This window comes from Euphorbia lathyris, chromosome 8 (assembly GCF_963576675.1).
Source record: "Euphorbia lathyris chromosome 8, ddEupLath1.1, whole genome shotgun sequence".
In the NCBI taxonomy this organism is placed as follows: domain Eukaryota; kingdom Viridiplantae; phylum Streptophyta; class Magnoliopsida; order Malpighiales; family Euphorbiaceae; genus Euphorbia; species Euphorbia lathyris.
This window is the reverse complement of record NC_088917.1, coordinates 37,507,130-37,515,521: the sequence shown is the minus strand read 5'-3', so window position 1 is coordinate 37,515,521 and position 8,392 is coordinate 37,507,130. Positions and strand designations below refer to the sequence as shown.

At 37.5% G+C, this 8,392-nt stretch overlaps 1 non-coding gene across 1 annotated transcript; it reads right to left on the bottom strand.

Moving 5' to 3' along the window:
- Positions 1–4,435: 4,435 nt before the first annotated feature.
- Positions 4,436–4,542, bottom strand: LOC136204330 (small nucleolar RNA R71). The gene has a single exon (XR_010675174.1). It is a non-coding gene; the product is annotated as a small nucleolar RNA R71 (small nucleolar RNA).
- Between the last annotated feature and the right edge of the window lie 3,850 nt (positions 4,543–8,392).

Sequence of the window (8,392 nt, the reverse complement as noted above, 5' to 3'; positions counted from 1 at the left end):
GAATGACACAAGGCATAACGTAAGAGCTCGTCTTTTATTCGGAAGGGACGGGCTACTTGTGCGAAACTTTTCACGTTACAACAAGGTCGTTCGAAACAGAAATGTTCTTCATTTTCGTTTCGTCGTGATCTCATTTTATCCCAATTTATCTAAAGAATGTGAATAACGGTTACTGTTAATATAGTCTTTTGTATCGAAATGTAACTATCCTTAACACCGAACCGATTCATACTAATACATGCTTACATCATAACGTATTTCCTGAACACGTGCCTTCGTCGGGACACCGAAAGGGACAAGGCGGGTCGCACATGTTCATTCATACGAGATAACTAAGTCGTCTTTAGTTCAAATCGTTTCGATGTTTTAGGGTAATTAGTATGTCGATTCATGAGTATATATTAACGCATCGTCTCATTTTCTTTACATACTTTAGGATTAGACACGTATCATGGCGGTTTGAAAACACGAACTGATTCATTTATCACATCAAAAAATAGTAACGGGTAATCCTATGGAAACTTCTAAAGCTACTATATGCTGACACGGCTGACCGCGGGACCTCACAGGACCGCACAGATTCGCCCCTAACGAATGGATGGGGACTCTCTGGCGCCTTACTGTAAGGGGGAACTTACGCTAGCCTCTTTCGAGCGACGAATGGACTCTCGCTAGAGGTTTCACGGAAATTACCCAAAGGGTTTGCAATAATGCACATGAATGCATACGAAAAGAAGTAAAACGATCCGTCCCCGTTAAGGGCTTAATACACGCCTTCCGGAATCAAATTTCTCGCTTCCCCAGCAGAGTCGCCACTTGTTAGATGAGGTGCCGCGGCCTAATCTCCCTGGCGGACCGGGGGGTGGACAACCTCATGGCGACGTAAGCGGTGATTGGCGCCGAAAGCAACCAATCGTGGAATCAAGCTGCTCGGCAGGACCGGAGCTCGGAGATATGGAAGAGTCGCCATCCACGAATGGGAAAATGAACACCGATCCCTTGCGGGAGACCGGTGTGGGTTCGGGAAACTTAGGTACGAGCCGAGAAGGCTAGCTCCTTTCCGGAGAAAGGCTACTAGGCACCCCGACATCGCCCGGTTATGAACCACCGGCCTCCTACTCAGCATGTTAGGCGATAACGGACTAATCGTATACTTCTTTAAGTTTAAAATTCATTTGAAACCCTTTTCTTTCTCTTTTTTGGAAACCGTTTTGAGCATATATTATTGAAAAGCCATATTAGTAAAGAATCACCCATTTATGTTATACATACACAGATAGGGGGGAGAAAGAAGTGATTTATTTACAACCGTATTTAAAAGTCATGTCGTGTGTTTATTCTACACTAACTTGTTCCCCCAAAACGAGTTTATTTACATGGTTCGCACCTTAATCGCCGTTGGAACGATTTAGGTGCGTTTTAAAACCCCGTTTGATGAAGTTTACCCGAATCGCCGTTGGAACGACTCGAGTGTTTGAAAACATTGAGATAAAAAAACCTTTGATAAGAAAACGTGGTTAAACATACAAGTCAATTTTATTTTGTACAAATCATTTAAGAAAACGATTCAAAACTCTATTATTTACAATGAAAACGATTTTAATTACAAGGCTTGCTTAATCCATCGTTCGGAACGGACTAAGGTTTTAAAGCGTGATGTTTTAAGAAACGATTTGAAATGTCAAGAAAACACTATTTATTTACATTAAGAATCTCTAAAAAACCTTTAGTTTAAATAATTAAATTGAAAACTCTTTTTGTGATTTATTTTTCCCCTTTTTCCTTAATGGATTCTCTACTTATTATAATTACAATAATAAACATATTTGAACCAAAATAAAGCCCATTTGACACATGGACCCCTAAATGGCCCAAAGAAATAAAGAAAGTAATTCTAGCATATATATATACATTTAAATCAAAAAATAGAATAAGAAAATAAAAGTTTATACAAAAGAAACTATATGTATATAAAAATAGTAGGTACACTATATCTATACTTTAAAAATGTGAAAATAGTAAGTAAATCCTATAACTAAGAAAATAATATTCACCCAAAAATAATTTCCTTCAATAACCACTAAAATAATCCAAATATCCCAAAACTACATATATACACATCTATTATAGTTTTAAATATAAAAAATAACATATACTAATATATATTAATTATTTCCTAAAATACCCAAGTAAATAATCTTCAAAATTGAATCTAATAGAGCCCAAATGAATAAAAAGAAAGACATATATATACATATACTTATATTGTAAAATAGAATAATAATAAAAAAGCATACAAATATTCTAAAATAATTACATATACAAAAGGTCTAAAATAATTTGAAAAACATATATTACATAACTATACATATATATATTAAGGATTAAAAGCTTAAAAGTTAAGAAAAAGGGACTGAAATGGCATTTTTTACGTTTTGGCAGATTTACCGACGGGAAATCCGTCGGTAAACAGCTTTTAGTGACAGAAATGACAAATTACAGCAGCACTCCAATATTTTCCAGATTTATTCGAAAGCTTTAAATTAAATCTAATTCAATCGTTTTGGATTTCCGAACTACCAAAAATGGATCATAGTCGAAAACGGAAGTTCCTAAACGACGTTTTTTATTTCAAATCATTATTTGGAAATTTCTTTTAAATTAAAAACTTGTAATTACAACGTCTTCGATACCCGAACTACCTTTTTATCGGATCGCGGTTCGTATTGGGATATCAAAACGAGGTTTTTTATTTTAAAACAAAAACCGAATTTTATCCAACACGAAATGGGAATTAAATAAATACGCTAATTAAATAAAACGTGACAAAATAAATAAATAACTAAATAAATAAAAACTATAACATAAAAATAAATAAGAGAAGAAAATAAATAAAATAAAATAAAAGAGAGTCTAGTCCTCGGATAATACCTTAAATTCGGTATCTGACAGTCGAAGCCGATTGATTCCACGAACCACGATCTTCCGTTTTTAATGAAAATTTAGTAAAAATTGAACTTTAGGAAATTTGGAATTTTTGAGAAAAAAAAATATTTTTCTCAAAAAAATTCACTCTCTCTCTCTAAAAATGTTTAGAGTGAGAAAGCTCTCTCCAAAAATCCTCCTCCCTTTTTGCATGGGGATCCGTGCCTTTTATAGGCAAACGGGTCCCCGGACCAATGGGCGACGCCCAAAGGGCGTCGCCCATTGGGGTTGGGCGGCCGCCCAACATTTGTTGGGCGATCGCACAACAATCGTTGGGCGATCGCCCAACGGCGTTGGGCGATCGCCCAAAGGCATTGGGCGACGCCCAACCTTCATCGGGCGTTCGCCCAACGGTCGTTGGGCGTTCGCCCGACGTGGTTGGGCGCCCGCCCGATGACCCTCGGGGCGTGCCTCGCGCCGTCGGGCGTGCGCACCCCGCGGCCGCCGAGCGCGCGTTCCGCACCGTCGGACGCTCACACGTCGCGGCCGCCGAACGCGCGCTTCGTGCTACCGGGCGCGTGCGCTCAGCGGCCCACGAGAGCGCGCACCGTGCCACCGGACCCGGGCATTTCTCGGACGTCGAGAGCGTGCCACTCGCGGTGCGTCCGACGGACGCCGAGCGCACGTCCCGTGCCGTCGATTTTCCTTCGCTTATTATTCTTTATATATTTTTTCAAAACTTCCGGAATCAATCGCTTCAACCGTCTTGTTTTCAGGTTTTCGTCACAGGTCCTCCGACTCGGTGTCTACAGCGCCGTTGCCGGGGAACGCCAAATTTTTTGACAAAATTTTAGATTTTTCGTGTTTTACTTCGAATCTAGGTTTAAACATACTTATTTTAACTTTTATAATTTATTAATTTTAATTTACTAATTTATTTATTTTTTTTCAAATTCCGTTTTGTAGGTAGTTTCGGTTCGTGCAAGATTTCAAGTTCATGCGCAGTTCTCGAAGTTCAGGCATTGTACCAGACCCTATAGACCCAGAAATTGAGAAAACCATTAGGAAGAACAAGAAAAACAAGAAAAACAAAAATAAGACTCCAGTAAAAACATTTACCGAGCCAGAAAAAATGGCAGACCCACCAACACTTATGGATTACGCTAGGCCAGGTGTGGCCGGTGTGACCAATAGTATCGTTAGACCCAGAATCACCGCAAACCAATTTGAAATTAAGCCAGCTTTGCTTAATATGTTGCAAAATAATGTAACATTTTACGGGTTACCTAACGAAAATCCTAACACCCATTTAACAAATTACCTTGAAATTTGTGACACTTTTAAAATCCCAGATGTGACTGCAGAAGCAATCAAACTTCGCCTCTTTCCTTTCACTTTGAAGGATAGAGCCAAAGAATGGTTAACTTCTATGCCAGCCGCAACTTTTGCCACTTGGGAACAATTAGCCCAAGCATTTTTATCAAAATATTTTCCTTTAGCAAAAACCGCAAGAGTCATAAAGGAGTTAACATCTTTTTCTCAAAATGATAATGAGACTCTTTATGAAACTTGGGAACGTTTTAAAGAACTTCAACGTTTATGCCCACACCACCAATTACCCGCTGAACTTTTAATGCAAACATTTTACAATGGACTAAATCCTACAACTAGGGGTTCATTAGATGCTATGTCGGGAGGGCTATTTATGAAGAAAACATCAGCCCAAGCGAGAGAACTTTTGGAGGAAATGGCAATCAACAGCAGTACGTGGCCCGCGGAAGTGGACATATACCGGTAGCAAAACCATCATCCTCAACCACACCATCAGTTAAAGGTATAGTTGAACTTGATCCAGTCGCGATGCTACAAGCCCAATTTTCTGCTTTATCGCACAAAATTGACTAGTTTATGGCACCGCACGATACCAATGGTAATCCAGTCCAAACGGATGTGGATTACGAAAATATGAGTGAGACCGAACAGGTAAATTTTATCCAAGGGCAAAACCAAACTAATAATCCTTATTCTAATACTTATAATTCTGGATGGAGGAATCATCCTAACTTTAACTGGAAAGATAACAATAACAATAATGCAAGTGCTAATCAAAATCGTACCACTAATTATCAAAATCAGTCAAGAGATACGATTAGCACTTTATCTTCTAAAATCGACAAGTTTATAGATGTTATCAGTGGAAAAATAAGTAATCACGACGATGGTTTTAAACGGATCGAAAATAAATTCGATCAGCTTATTAAAAACCACTCATCTAGCATCCATAATTTGGAGGTTCAAATTGGTCAACTTGCTAAATCAATTCCATCCCGAAAAGAGGGAAGTCTTCCCAGCCATACGGAAGAAAATCCGAAAGAGCAGGTAAAGGCTATCACTCTTCGTTCGGAGAAATATTATCAAGGGTCGGAAATGCCCAAAGATGCAACATTACTAGGAACTGATTTATCAAAATCCAAAGAAGATATCTTAAACACAAATAGTTCACCATTTGACACAAGTACCAAAACTTTTGTACCCAAACCACCTTTTCCGCACAAAGTCCGAAATAAGGACTATGATAAACAACTTCTAACGTTTTTGGATAAACTTAAAAATTTGTACATCAATTTAACGTTTATGGATGCAATCACACAAATTCCTAACTATGGTAAGTTTTTAAAAGATTTAATTTCAAAGAAAATCAGTTGGGAAGGAATTTCATCCATTTCGTTAACTGAAGACTGTAGTTCAATTGTGTCAAGTAATTTGCCCACTAAACTCAAAGATCCCGGATGTTTTACTATTCCGTGTAAGTTGGGAGATATTGAATTCCCAAGTTGTCTTTGTTATTTAGGAGCAAGTATAAACTTAATGCCGTTGTCTATTTTTAACAAGTTAGGTTTAGAAGAAGATATCAAACGTACCAATATGGTTTTGCAATTAGCGGATCAAACCACTAAGAGACCATATGGTATAATTGAAGATGTTTTAGTCAAAGTCGATAAATTTATTTTTCCTACCGATTTTGTTATATTAGACTTTGCATATGATGTAAATTGCCCTTTAATTTTCGGTAGACCGTTTATGAACACGGGACGTGCTCTAGTAGATGTGTCGGAAGGGAAGGTAGTTTTAAGGATAGGAGAAGATAAGATCGAGTTTAATATGAACAAAGCGATGAAATATCCTATGGAGGAATTCGCTTATATGAAACTTGATTTAGTCGAGGAATGTGTCAATGACGTTATTCAGAGTGAAGAAATAATTGAACCTATAATAGGTGAGGAATTAGAAGATAAGGACCCAGAGCCTTTGATTCGAGAAGATGGACTAGTTCCGCCTTCAATTGTAACACCCCCTAAATTAGAACTTAAAGAGTTACCCAGTCATTTGAGGTACGCTTTCTTAGGCGAAGGCGATTCTCTACCTATAATTATTTCTAACAAATTAACGAATGATCAAGAAGAAAAATTGAAAGAAGTTGTTAGAAATAGGATAGGAAGTATGGGATGGTAAATTTCAGACTTAAAAGGAATTAATCCTAGTATCGTAATTCATAGAATTCACTTAGAAGAGGATAAGCCACCTAAAGCGGATAGGCAAAGACACTTAAATCCGAACATGAAAGAGGTAGTCAAAAATGAGATTACTAAACTTTTAGACAATGGAATAATTTATCCAATTTCGGATAGTGAATGGGTTAGTCCAATCCATTGTGTACCTAAAAAAGGAGGCATAACTGTTGTAAGAAATGATGAAGGTGAACTAATACCTACACGAACCACCACCGGTTGGAGGGTTTGTATAGACTATAGGAACCTAAACAAAGCAACTAGGAAAGATCATTTTCCTCTACCTTTCATTGATCAAATGATCGAAAGGATAGCCGGTCATGCATTTTACTGCTTCCTAGACGGTTATTCCGGATTCTTTCAAATTTACATTTACCCGAATGACCAAGATAAAACAACCTTCACGTGTCCTTACGGAACATTTGCATATAGGAGAATGCCTTTTAGTCTATGTAATGCACCAGCAACATTTCAACGATGTATGACAGCAATATTTAATGACTTCATTGAAGATATAATGGAAGTTTTCATGGATGATTTTTCAGTTTATGGAGATTCTTTCGATGCATGTTTACAGAACTTAGATAAAGTATTGTCTAGATGTGAGGAAACGAATTTAGTATTAAATTGGGAAAAATGTCATTTCATGGTAGACGAAGGAATTGTTTTAGGTCATAAGATATCTGAAAAAGGTTTAGAAGTGGACAGAGCAAAGACTTCAGTTATAGAAAAATTACCCCCACCAACCACTGTTAAGGGAGTAAGATCATTTTTAGGTCATGCAGGTTTTTACAGAAGGTTTATAAAGAACTTTTCTGTAATCTCCAAACCACTTACTAATTTGCTTATGAAAGATTCAACTTTTGATTTTAATGAGGATTGTTTACAAGCTTTCAATACTTTGAAAACGGCTTTAGTCAGTACACCTATAATATCGAAACCCGATTGGAATCTACCTTTCGAAATTATGTGTGATGCGAGTGACTTAGCTGTAGGATGTGTATTAGGTCAAAGGAAGGATAAGAAACTTCATGTTATATATTATGCGAGTCACACATTGTCCGGTGCACAGGTAAATTACACCACAATTGGAAAAGAAATGTTAGCAGTAGTTTTTGCATGTGATAAGTTTCGATCTTATTTGTTAGGATCTAAAGTCATCATCTATACAGATCATGCAGCTTTACGATATTTATTTGCTAAGAAAGATGCAAAACCGCGTCTTATTAGATGGGTTTTATTATTGCAAGAATTTGACATAGAGATTAAAGACAAAAAGGGAGTTGAAAACCTTGTCGCCGATCATCTATCAAGACTTGAGGATGAAAACGGTCCCATCGGTGAAACATTAGGCATTCGAGATGATTTCCCCGATGAACATCTCATGCAAGTACAAAGTGTCATAGCTCCATGGTATGCGAATATAGCCAATTACTTAGCTGCACATGTTGTGCCGGATGGATTGAATCATCAGCAAAAGAAGAAATTCTTTTCAGAAGTTAAGAAATATTTTTGGGAAGATCCATTTCTGTTCAAAACATGCGGCGATGGAATACTTAGGAGATGTGTTAGTGAGTTTGAATATGACTCTATAATGTTGGAATGTCATGCTAGCGCTTACGGAGGTCATAATAGCGTAAGCAAAATAGCAGCTAGAATACTTGAATGCAGATTCTTTTGGCCTACTCTGTTTAAAGATGTCCGTTCATTTATTGTCCGCTGTGATAAATGTCAAAGAACCGGGAATATAAGAAGGAAAGATGAGATGCCTCTTACGAACATATTGGAAGTTGAAATCTTCGACGTATGGGGGATCGATTTCATGGGTCCTTTTCCTACTTCTTTTGGCAAAAATTACATATTAGTAGCCGTAGATTATATTTCAAAGTGGGTTGAAG